This window comes from Pteronotus mesoamericanus, unplaced genomic scaffold (assembly GCF_021234165.1).
Source record: "Pteronotus mesoamericanus isolate MK-2021 breed Mesoamerican mustached bat unplaced genomic scaffold, CSHL_Meso_final contig_50, whole genome shotgun sequence".
NCBI classification, from domain to species: Eukaryota; Metazoa; Chordata; class Mammalia; order Chiroptera; family Mormoopidae; genus Pteronotus; species Pteronotus mesoamericanus.
This window is the reverse complement of record NW_026555186.1, coordinates 42,509,385-42,521,686: the sequence shown is the minus strand read 5'-3', so window position 1 is coordinate 42,521,686 and position 12,302 is coordinate 42,509,385. Positions and strand designations below refer to the sequence as shown.

Genomic DNA, 12,302 nt, shown 5'->3' with positions numbered 1-12,302 from the left:
CCAACTTTATTGTAATTTCTCCAGATTGCCGAGGATATTGGTGTTTTTTTTTTTTTTTTGGTTCCATATATGTTGGGAAACATCCTGTCTGGTTTCAGGAACTGTAGCCTCACCGACAGGTGAGAGGGCCCCAAGACTAGAGCTATGCAAGGAGGTCTTGGGAAAATAGGCCACTGAGGAGACAAAACCTGTCCCCCTGGCAAGGGTGCAGCCCCTGCCTCCCTCAAATCACCCTGCTTGGCCCCCAAGGATGGCTGGTTAGTCAATGATGGGTAAGACTCCTTGATGGCAGGGGCAACCTAAGACAGGCACAGACACAGGGGCATCAGGGAAGAACTTGGGGGACATGGAGAAAGGGCTAAAAAGACCCTCACCTCTCAACTTTTATGTGACCTGGGTCCTCATTCCAGCTGAAAGAAGTCTCCTTATCTTTTGATGGCTCTGATCCCTGCCTGGCTCAGGTTTGAAACAATACTGGAGGTAGCCCTAAACTGGATTGGCCAGTTTCCGGAGGAAATTAGGCATAGGAGTAAATTCTTGAGCATGAAGCATGCTTTGTTTCTCTCTCAAAATCTATGATAACCAGCTCATGTTGGGAAGGAAATTTACATTATTCACAGACCCTGACCCTAAACCCTTTGGCGCTTTTGTTTACGCTCTCATATTTACCCATCTCCTCTCAGAACCGTGTAAATAGGTGTGTTCCTGCCATTTGTTTTCTTCAAAACATCATCTACTCTCTGTAAACATTAACATACTGATGTAATGAGATCACCTGTACATTCCTACTACCTAGCTCCACTGATAACCCTTTCAATAAAAGCCATTGGACACAGGGGCTTGGGGCCTTCTCCACTAGAGGGAAATGCCACCCCTTCTCCTGGCAGACAGAGAAGTGTCTCGGACGACTTATTTTATGTCCCACATTTCTGACGACCCGGAGTAGCTTCTGCAGGACCATAGTCCCCGCTCCCTTCTCACATATACATTTTTGGAGTGTTTGTTCTAGATCACTTGATCAGTGAAATATGCCATTGATATTTTAATAAGGATTGCATTGAATCTACAGATTGCTTTGGGTAGTATGGACATTTCAATAATGTTAATTCTTCAAATTCATGAACAGTGTATACATATATGCTTCCATTTATTAGTATCTTCCTCAATTTCTTTTTTCAGTGTTCTATAGTTTTCTGAGTATAAAAATATGGAATGCTTTACAAATTTGTGTGTCATCCTTGCCCAAGGACCATGCTAATCTTCTCTCTATTGTTCCAATTTTAGTGTATGTGCTGCTAAAGTGAGCACTATATCTATTTTAATAGAATTAAGAGGAAAAATAAACTTTTATATTTACTGAGATATTTTCTATTGCCAATGTTCCTTTTCCCTGAAGATATGAATTTACATCTGGTTGTATTGCCCTTCCATTAGCATTTCGTGTAGTGCAGTGATGGATTGTTATTTTTTTTTTACATGAAAATCTTGAAAGATTGTTTGCTGTATACAAGATTCTGTACTGATGGATTTTTTTTTCTTTTAGCACTTTAAAGATGATTCATTCTCTCCCAGCCTCTAGTTTCTGACATGGAAATAATTATCATTTGGATCATTATCCCCCTATATGATTGTGTTATTTTATTCTGGCTACTTTCAAGATTTTCTCTTTATTATTGGTTCTAAACAGCTTGATTTTATGTATTTATGGTATTTTTGCATTTATCTCTCTCCAAGTTCACTAACTCTCTCTTCACAATCTCTATTTTAAATATATGAAGATTTAAAAATATTCAGATATTTTATTTTAATTTTTAGAGTCCTGTCTAATGATTCCAACACTGAGGTATCTTGGGATCAATCTCTATTGTTTGTGTTTTCTTTTGAGAATGAATAACTGTCTTGGGGGAGGCTTCAAGATCACCTCTCCATTCAGAGATTAGGTAGGAGATCTTGAAGGACTAATCACATAGTTGTCCATTCACTGCTAAGATTTGTTAAAGCAATGGTGAAGAAAGAGGGAGAGAGAGAGAGGGAGAGAGAGAGAGAGGGAGAGACCTCATTATAAAGACGTTGAAATGCAAGTTGAAAGCCAGTTGTCTATATTCAGGATCCAATATATCAAGTTTCAATGAAGACTGGAAAGTAGAGTATGTTTCTGAGGATATTTGGAAATAATCAGGTTGCCCACAATAGGGACATCAGTGTAGAAGAGGATTAGAACAAAGAGGAAAGTCAAGTTTGTACTTATAGAAGAAATTGTAAAGAACCAGGAATAGAGAAGCTTGGATTTGAGATGCAAACTGGAAGGGAATGTGAATGAGAGGAAAAGTACCAAGAAGGGATTGAAGAATTACACAGTCCTAATATTTCAATGAGGAAGTACCATTAAAACCTTGAAAGATATTTATATAATTATTCAACATAGTGTATTAAACTTTAAAGTTTCTCTAACTTGTAGATATCTGAATGTAACTTATATGTTGAATATGCAGCATTTCATGGACGGGCGGTGGTGAAAACAAGCAGAAAACCTAATATTTCTCCAACCAGCTACAATTCAAATCTGCTTTGTCAGATCTTTTTCCCTCTCCCTGGTTTATACAACAAACATGCATTATGGCTTTTCTGGTCATATTAGGATATTTTGGAATGTCTTCTTTTTACTTATTTAAAAGTCCAATATGATCTAAATCACTTTAAGTATACTCTATCCATTGCCCTTGTTCTTTCTTTTTCTTCGAATTTTCTTGTCTTCTCTGATTTTAATTGAATATTTTATTATTCTAGTTTCCCTCCTCTCCTGGCAAATTAATTAGGCTTTTTAAAAACTTCTTGTTTGTCCTAGAGTTTGCAAAATATATTTACAACTTCTCTAGGTCTACGTTCAAATAATACTATACCATTTCATGGGTAGTCAAAGTACAGATTATTTCCAATTCCTCCCTCCTGTCCCTTTTAACATTGCTGTCATTCATTTTACTTATTCATAAGCTATCATCACAGAAAACAATGTTGATATTATTTTAAAGTGTTATCTGTTAGATCCATTGAGAATAAGGAAAATAAAATATTTTGTTTTACCTTAATTTATTCCTTAATATTCTCTAAAACTTTTCCTTTCTTCATTTAGATCCAAATTTCTAGCTTACATGATTTCTATCTCTTCGGAAAACTTCTTTTAACAATTTTTGAAGGGCAGGTCTACTGGTTACAATTTCTCTCCATTTTTATTTGTCTGAGAATCTTTATTTCTTCTCTACTTTTGAAGGATAATTTCACTGTTACAAATGTCTAGGCTTTTTTTTTTTTTCTTTTTGCAACACTTTAAATATTTCCTTCCACTCTCTTCTTATATTGTTTCTCAAGAGAAGTCCAGTGTAATTCTTGTTTTTTCTCTGTAGAGAAGGTTGGTGTTTTGTTTGTCTTACCTCTGGCTTTGTTCAAGATTTTCTATTTTCTTGACTTTCTGCTCTCTGAATATATATGACCCAGTATAGATTTGTTTTTTATTTGTTTGTTTTTTGTTTGCTTGTTTGTTTTAGTATCTAGCATGTTTGAAATTCTCTGAGCTTCCTGAATCTGGGTTTGTGGGCAATTTTGGAAAATTCTCAGGAATTATTACTTCAAATAGTTCCTTCGTTCCTTCCTCTTTCTTTTCCTTCTAGTATTCCCATTCAGCATATATGGCACCTTTTGTAATTTCCCCACAGTTCTTAGATAGCCTATTTTGTCATTTTCATTCTTTTCTTGGAACTTTCTCTTGACCTGTCCTCAACCCTTATTCTTTCCTTTGTTGTATTGTCACTTATCCTTTTCATTTCTGCTACAGTGTTTTTGATTTTTAATATTTCCTTTTGATTCTTAGCATTCTCATCTATTTACAGTACCCTTCTGTTCCTGCATGTTTTCCACTTTTCCTCCACTTTGAAGTCTAAAAGAGGCTGATATTATTTCCATTCCTCTAGGTTGGGAACTCCCCAGCTGGGTAGCCTCTGGTAAAATAGTTTCTCTTACAGGCAGCCTTTGTTAAGGAAAACAGAGAGCTCTGGACCTGTTTCATAAGGGTCACTTTTCCTCTCCCACTGTCAGATTTTTCTTCTGTCTTCATTGAAAGAACCTGGTGGGCTCCTGGAGGGAAGACTCACAAACGTGTGGGTGCCCCTTCCCACACACATGGTTGGGACCACTTGGAGTTTTAAACTCTCAAGGTAGTCCACCCAGAGCCTCCAACAATCCATTAATTACAGTTTTAAAGTGTCCTACCCATACTGGCTTCCACTGCTGGCTTCTGTTTCCAGAAAGCTGTGCTTCTCTTTACCCACCTGTCTGTCTCTCTACGGTTTTCGGGGTGGGGGTCAGCAGTCTGCTCTGTGACAATTCTCTGACAATTCTAAGGAGAGCTGCTGAATTTGTTTACTCACTTTTTCTCTTGTTTTAAGGATGGGACTGACCAATTTTCAAGTTCCAAACTCTTTCCATGTTGGATTGGAAACCTCTAAGTCACTTTAAAATATCCTCTTTCTCAGCATAAACTTGACTGACTCACAAATATGGTTGGAAAGAAGGGGGTATGATCTATTTTGTCTTAGTTCCTTCACCTTTTACTTCTCTATGTCCCACACAAGTTTTACTTTGAGGTAACTTCAGGGTAGCTTAGGGGTGCAAAGAAAAGGCTTTTGTAAATTGAGGTGGTTTTTCCTTCTGCAGCAAATGTCCAAATGCTGGTGTTTTCTATCCTAGGTATTTTTGTACATTTTTGGAGATTCACCCAAATCCAGAAACTTCAGCACTGCCATTCCCTGATACATGAGATGAATGCTCCAGCCAGCATCACAAAATTCCCACGTGGCACATTTTCTGGTGCCTTAAACAACCTCATTCTGCTGGTTGGTATGCTTCCTTCATTTCTATTGGAGTTGTTCTCTCCTTTTTGAAAACAATTTCTACGCTCGTGGTATGGGTTAAATTGTGCTCCTCCCTGTCCTCCCGCCAAGGTATATTGAAGTCCTAATCCCAGTACCTCAGAATGTAAGTTTATTTAGAAATTAAAACATTAGAGAGGTTATCAAGTTAAAATTAGGTCTTTAGGGTAAGCCACAAAGCAATATGCCTGGTAACCCCACAAAAAGGGGAAATTTGGACAAAGGGATAGCACATAGGGAGAGTGCCATCTGAAGATGAAGGCAGAAATTTGGGTGATGCATCTACAAACCAAAGGGCATGAAAGGTTGCCATTAAACAAACTACCATGAGCTAGGAGAGAGGCATGGAACAAGTTCTCTCTCACAGCCCTCGGAAGAAAACAACCCTGCTTACACCTTGGTTTTGGACTTCTAACCTCCAGAATTGTGAGACAATAAATTTCTGTTGTTTTAGCCACCTTGCTCAAGATACAACAGGTCCTTGAATAACATTGTTTTATTCAACATCGTTTCATTATGACATTGGTGACAGGGAAAGATACTGATTCCTGCCTGGGGCCACCATCTGTGTGGCATTCGCTCATCTTCCCCATGCCTTCACGGGTTTTCTCTGGGTACACTGGCTTCCTCCCATGTCCACACAGAGCCTCCAACAATCCATTAATTACAGTTTTAAAGTGTTTATACATATATAAACAGTAGGTTGACTAGCATATATAAATCGTCCCAGTATGACTGAGGGTGGGTGAGTTCTGCAGTGGAATGCCCTCTTGCTTAGAGTTGGTTCCTGCCTTGCTCCCTGAGAGGCAAGGAAAGGCTCTCGCCACCCACCACAATGAGCAGGTTGGAAAATAATTATCTCACTTGTATTAATTTTTCTTAAATGTATGTATTGCTCACTCACATTTATTTCAGTGTTGAATAGTGAAAGTGTTTATTTAGAAGTTTGGTGATGTTTTTGTGACCAGAAGTATGCTATAGGAACTTATCTCTTACTTATATCAATTAGCCTGTGGTAAAATAGGTTTCATTAGTCCTTGTTTTGCTTGAAATCAGGTTCCAAGGTCCTATAGATGATGTCAGTTGAGGATTCATTATACTTCCTATGGTAGCCCTAGACAACTAATACTTAGTCGTGTGCCAACATGTCTACTAGGTGTTGGGAAAACTTGACAGTTCTTATCATTTTATTCTATCATCATAGGCACCCTTATTCAGTGTCTTGCCTTTAAATATTTCCATGCAAGAGAGCTGGCAATCACCTCTGGGACTCCTGTTTCCCCAAATCCAAGGTTATTGAACAAGTTTTCCCTGCTCCTCATCCCCTACGCAAAATCTCTTGCCATCCTTTTCCTTAGTGGAGGCATGGGGTGGACAGGGGCCACATCGTGCAGGATGTTATGGATTTATGGGAACAATTCCCTATTCTATTTGAATAGGGAAGCTCTTAAAGGTTTTTAAGAGGAAAGTGACAAATTCTGATTTGCATTTTAGAATTTCTACAGGTGCCAGTGGGAGACTAGACTGTAGGGAGGGAAGAACAAGTACACGTAGAATAAGTAGTAGACAACTATGGCATCCAGTGAGGACTACATTTTGAAAAGAGATCCAGATATTTTTCTGAGAGATTGGATGTGAAATATAAGAGAAAGAGAAACCAAAGAATGGTGTGTATCTGTTGGGCCAAGTTGCCAGTTACTTAATTTGTGGCTATATTTGACAGCCAACTTTTTTGCATTTGTCCATTTTCCCAAATTCTCTCATAATTGTAAGAATCAATATGCCATTTGCTGAGATGGAAAGATGTGCAACAGAACAGGTTTTGGAGGTAGAAAAGTTGGAGTTTTAAATGCATGTTAATACCCCAGTGGATATGTTGAATAAGAAGTTAGATATAGTAATCACCGAAGTCAGGGCCGGCTATGGATATTTGGAGGCCATCAGCATAATGATGCCATATAAAAGACATTGAGGGAATGGATGAGATCTCCTGGAGAATGAGTTTGGATAAAGAAGGGGAGAGATCTGGGGCACACTAACATTTAGAAATGAGAAACAATCCAGCAAAGAAGAATCAATAGAGCATTGTGATTTCACAAAAGTCAAATTAAAAAAAAAGTTTCAAGAACAGGGATGAGCTTAACTGTGTCAAATGCTGCTGAATAGTCAAGTAACATGAAGGCTAAGAATTGCCCCTCGGATTTACAAGAATTGTTTAAACGCCGAGATATCTACACACAAAAACTCCTTTCATTCTAACATTTAAACTAGCTAGGAGATCTCACATTCAATAGTGCACAAGAATTAAAGATCTAAAATTTACTTAACATCGTGTATTCTATACTCTGTGGGCTCTTTAGGGCATTTTCATGGGTAATTTTTATTATCAGGGATTTTTTTGCCATAGAGGCTGAGTACAAGCCCCCTGATGACAACGTACCTATAGCTTTGCAGAGCTACTTCCAATCTATCCGATTAGGACAGGCATACCCCATTTTACCGTGCGTTGCTTTACTGCACTTCACAAGAGTTACATTCTTTTGCAAATTGAAGGCAAGATCCTCCACCAACAGAAAGATCAGGACTCACTTTAACGCCGAGGTATGCCTGTATTGACCAGACTGGGCAAAGAGCAGGCTCAGGGTATCTATTCTGAACTTCCTAAACCATAATTGAGAGGTATATTCTATCTTCTAAATCTAAACTTTCTCACCTCCCATCTTTTATGGGGTTGAATGGACCGGCAAAGATAGATAAACCTCGATCGCGGAGTGGGCTATTAGCTGCACGGACAGTCCCGGAATTGTTATTTAAATTCCGCTTGGAGAACGAGGCAAAGGGCGGCCCCAGGAAGAGGTGTGCCTGGGTGGTGGGAGGAGCAACACCCGCAGGTAATTTACGTGACAGCTCTTACCTCCCCCTAGGCCTCTATCCCAGCCCACCTAGCACCGCAGGAACCTTGCCAACGACCACGCCCCGCCCATTTCCGGATTTGTCGCTGTCGCGTGCGCAATGACGTTTCAGTCTTTTGCGGACCCCGGAAGTGCAACTCGAACTTGTTCGGGGCGCAGATCCCGAGAGAGAAAGTCATAACAACCGCACGAGGGAGTCCGCTCGGCGAGCTGGAAGGCCACGCCTCCTCCCGCCTTCCCCCGCAGCCCTGTAGCTGGGGGCAGAGCTCAGGTAGGACCTCTGTGGGATTGTGAGCTCCCGGGGCAGGCCCGAGCCGTAATCGGAGTAGGGGGCTGGCTTGGTCCGTCTCGGGTGGGGGTTGCTGGCCCCAGCGCCGGAGGCTCCCCAGAGGTACGCCGCGTTTCCTGCGGACACCTCTGCTCTATGTGTTGGACTCCGCAGATGGGCAGTTTCCACTTGCCATTTCCAGTTCCGTGGCAGGGCAGGACACGTGTGTTCCTAAGTGACTTGACTTAAACCCAAATGTTGGGGGTTCGGGGAGCCCTAGAGACCCTAGAATAATTGGCCCTCCTACGTTTTCTCAGGAGGGGAGGTATTGCGATTCGCTGTTTAAAGATTTTTTTTCCCTACAAAAATTATCATCAAAGCCAAAGCTTTACTAAGTCACTTACTGCAAACAGACGGTTAAAGTGCACTTAGAAAATGTTCTCAGAAGTTGCAACGTGCGTGGACGCTGGTGGGACATTTAAGTGGGATTGAATTTTAGTTGAATACTTTTGACTTGGATATAAAGTTAGGTATATTTTGGAAGCAGTCATTCCTTTCCTTCATCCAGAGATTTAACGTGCTCTTCTAGTGCTCCACGGTGTGTATCTGTTGGGCCAAGTTGCCAGTTACTTAATTTGTGGCTATATTTGACAGCCAACTTTTTTGCATTTGTCCATTTTCCCAAATTCTCTGAAAAGTTGCAAAGGGAAAATTCTGTGGTGTTCAGACCACCAAGTTCCTTGTAACTTTTATAAAATATGTACAATGTGATGTTTGTTATGCAGTACATAGTATCTTTTTGACTTAAAGCAGTATTAGGAGTAAATTCTTTCTCTTTTTCTTTATCCAGCACTGTGAGGGACAGATACACTGTATTCATTTAGTGTATTTAGAAACTGAGTCAGAGACAACTATTCGAAGTGCTTAGTTAAGGTCTTACTGTCACTGCTGGTACCAGGCTTCTGTCTGACTTTAAAACTAGATGCTCCTTCCACTTCACCAGTAAAGCCTAAACAGGGATGCTTTGGATGGCTTTGAGGCCAAGGCTGTTGTGCGGCTTGTAGATGATACCAAGGCCAAGAAGGAAATATGTTAAGCTGTGAATATCCGTCTGTTCATTTAACAAATGTTTATTGACTACCTTCAATGTGGCAGGTAGTGTTCTAGGTGCTGGGAATACAATAGTGTCCAATAAAGTCCTTGTGCTCCTGAAGTTTACATTGTAGTAGATGAAGAAAGAAAACTATATATACATTTTTATATATATATGGTGAGAGTAATGAAGAGAAGTAAAGCTTATTAAAGGGAGAGAGAATGATGGAGGATGCTATTTTAGGTAGGATGGTCAAGCTTAGCCTCTCTGATAAGGCAACATTTCTTTGAGTAGAGATCTGAATGAAATGAGTGAGTCCGGACAGATTTTTAGGCTACCAAAAGGCTCTAAGGCAAGAGTATGTTTGGTAATGGTTGTGATGTAGCTCCTGTGCTTTTGATTTACATTTCTCTAATGATCGGTGATGTTAAGCATCTTTTCATATGCTCTGGGGACATATGTATATTTCTTTGGAGTACTATCCATTTGTTTCAAGAGAAATTCTTGGAGATATTTTTGGGGTAAGTTTTTTAAGGGTAAAAGAAGGCAGCCACTATGTCTTTGGTTGCTTTTTTAAGCCTAAAATATTATGCTTGTAAAAACTTCAATGTCTAGACCAAGTATCTGTAGTAACTCCAGACTTGGAAATAAAAGAAACTCTAGCATCTTTTGTAACAGTGAATGAAACTTTGAGCATCAGATTGTGATGAAAACAGTTAAGGAAAGCCAAAGATCATCCTGACATGCTTTGATATATATTTTTTCTTTTTAATTAGAAGGAGAGGAATGTATTGATTGGCTGACCAGGCCAGTGAAGTAGATCTCTTTTGTCTTGTAGCTGAGAAGAGCAGGAAACAGAAGAGACAAAAATAATCAAGAAGCAGAAAAGAACTGTTGGATAACAGTATAGTGTTTGGATGTGGCGAGACAAGAGAGTGGCCAAGATCAGTAATAGTAATGGATGATAAGCACCAGAACTAACAGCAGAGGTGAGGGGACCCAGCAACAAAGTGACAGAAAGTAGTATAGCTCCACAGAGTGGAATGAAATGGGGGGGTAGGGTGAGAGAGTGCAGATCACCAGCTACTTCTCAAATGTGATTTTAAAGTCAGTCAGTTGGCCTTAACTAATTCAGTAAGACGGACTGTACATCAAGCGATGTATGCCAATCCATCTAGTTCAGCAGTTAGTTTTTGGAAGGTATGCATCTATATAGTCCTACTATAAGTTTTTCAGACCATCTATCACTTAATTTCTATCCATAAAGCAATGAGGTTTAATTGAGTAATTTAATGAGTAATTGTGTAATTTAACATTGTTCAGCATTATGAAAAAAAACCAGATTATTTAAGATAGAAAAATATTTTTTATTTAATCCTTAGTATATTTTTTTCCATTACCATTTAGTCCCCTTTATACCGCTCCCCCACCCCCCCTACCCCTGCCCAGCAATCACCACACCGTTTTTTTAATCCAGAATGGCTCATGGCCCATTAGTTAAACATGACTTTTTTTTTTTAAATCATTGAATGTTTTGTACATTATCAAAGTCTATTAAAAATCCTTGGGTTTCTATTAACTATTTCAGTTGTGAAGCTCATTTAAATCGATTATTGTGGTTTAATTTAATGAATGAAAAATTGTACCACAATTTTGCTTATCATTCTTTGGCAAATTAAAATTGATTAATTTGCTACAGATGAGATGTCAGATGACTCACTTGCTCAAAATTTCATTGCTAAGTTAAAGACAGGTTAGAGACAGCAGTGCTGTGCTGCTTTCTCTGATATTGTACTATTTTTTTAAGAACAGTTCATTTTTGTAGTACAGATACTACAATATAGTTTTTGCTGTAGAGAAAAATATGATGACAGGTCATTGAAGTAAAGCATTTATTGTATATTTCCATTTCTTTAAAAATATTTTTATATTTATTTTTAGAGAGAGGGGAAGGGAGGGAGAAGCAGAGGAAGAGAAACATCCATGTGAGAGTGAAATATCAATTGGTTGCCTCTCCCACGTGCCATGACCAGGGATCAAACCCGCAACCTAGGCATGTGCCTGATTGGAAATCAAACTGGTCACCCTTCCTTTTGTGGGATGAAGCCTAATCAATTGAGCCACACAGGTCTGGGCTGTTACCATTTCTTTATAGCATATTGGATATTTATTTTAAACATAGTCTAGATTGATAATGTACTTTAGGTTGATTTGCTCAGAGATTAGAGACGTACTGGTAAGACTAAGATTGTGGATTTGGGCCCTCGTAAGGTCCTTAATAGCTTATTATTGAATGATCACAATTTATACTCAATGATAACTACTAAGCACTGTGGGATGTGGGTAGTATTCCCATCTACTATTAATGATAGTGCCATCATATATGATCTGTTATAAGAAAGCAGCTGGAAAGATACTATATGTGGTTCAACAGACACACTACCTCCATTTAAAAAAACAATTCAGAAGTAATATCCAAGGTAATGAAGGAGTGTGAGTGATACCCTTTTAATATACAAACCATAGTTTAGTTTTATGTGCCTTTTTTAGGACATGGAACAAACTAGAATTGTGACCAAGATTATATTTCAAGGTGAGGCATTTAAAAAACTTGAAAAGTTTGATTAATTTATGAGATGCTCTCTTTTTTTGAATTATGCTATTCTTTTGCATGTCATCATTTTTGTCTATACTATATAAATGATTCTAGTGCTAACTCCAGAAGTTTGAAAATTAATTAATCATCTTGATCCATTTGGCTTAACACCTAATGTAGTTGGAATACTTATCTTAAATGGGCATGTCCAGGAATTGGTTGGGGGATTGGGTAGGAAGGATCAGTCAAGATCATTGAGGAAGTTCAGGTAGAAAAGAAAGGAGGTCTGTCACTAGGGATTAGATGTACAGGGATAGGACTCTGGTCTCAGAACAGAGGGGAAGAAGGGAGAATGAACAGGCAAAGGCCCAAGATCTAAATGAACTGAAATATGAGGGAAACAGGGCAAGGTTAGTTAGGGTTTCAGTTCCTAGAGTCAGTAAAAGATGGGTACCTAGTCCTAAGGCAATCTGGACCCCACACTTGAGGATCTTACATGCTGGTTGGCATG

General features: G+C 39.1%; 1 protein-coding gene and 1 non-coding gene across 6 annotated transcripts in view; one reads left to right on the top strand and one right to left on the bottom strand.

Moving 5' to 3' along the window:
- Positions 1-1,201: 1,201 nt before the first annotated feature.
- On the bottom strand, positions 1,202-1,308 carry LOC129074762 (U6 spliceosomal RNA). Its single transcript, XR_008529569.1, has one exon. It is a non-coding gene; the product is annotated as a U6 spliceosomal RNA (small nuclear RNA).
- Positions 1,309-7,946: 6,638 nt separating this feature from the next.
- Positions 7,947-12,302, top strand: part of ARB2A (ARB2 cotranscriptional regulator A) — a 418,904-nt gene continuing 414,548 nt past the window's right edge. For all 5 annotated transcript variants that reach the window (XM_054578602.1, XM_054578600.1, XM_054578603.1 and 2 more), the window contains exon 1: positions 7,947-8,105. The gene's annotated coding sequence lies outside the window, so the exon portion shown is untranslated. The remainder of the gene's footprint in view (positions 8,106-12,302) is intronic.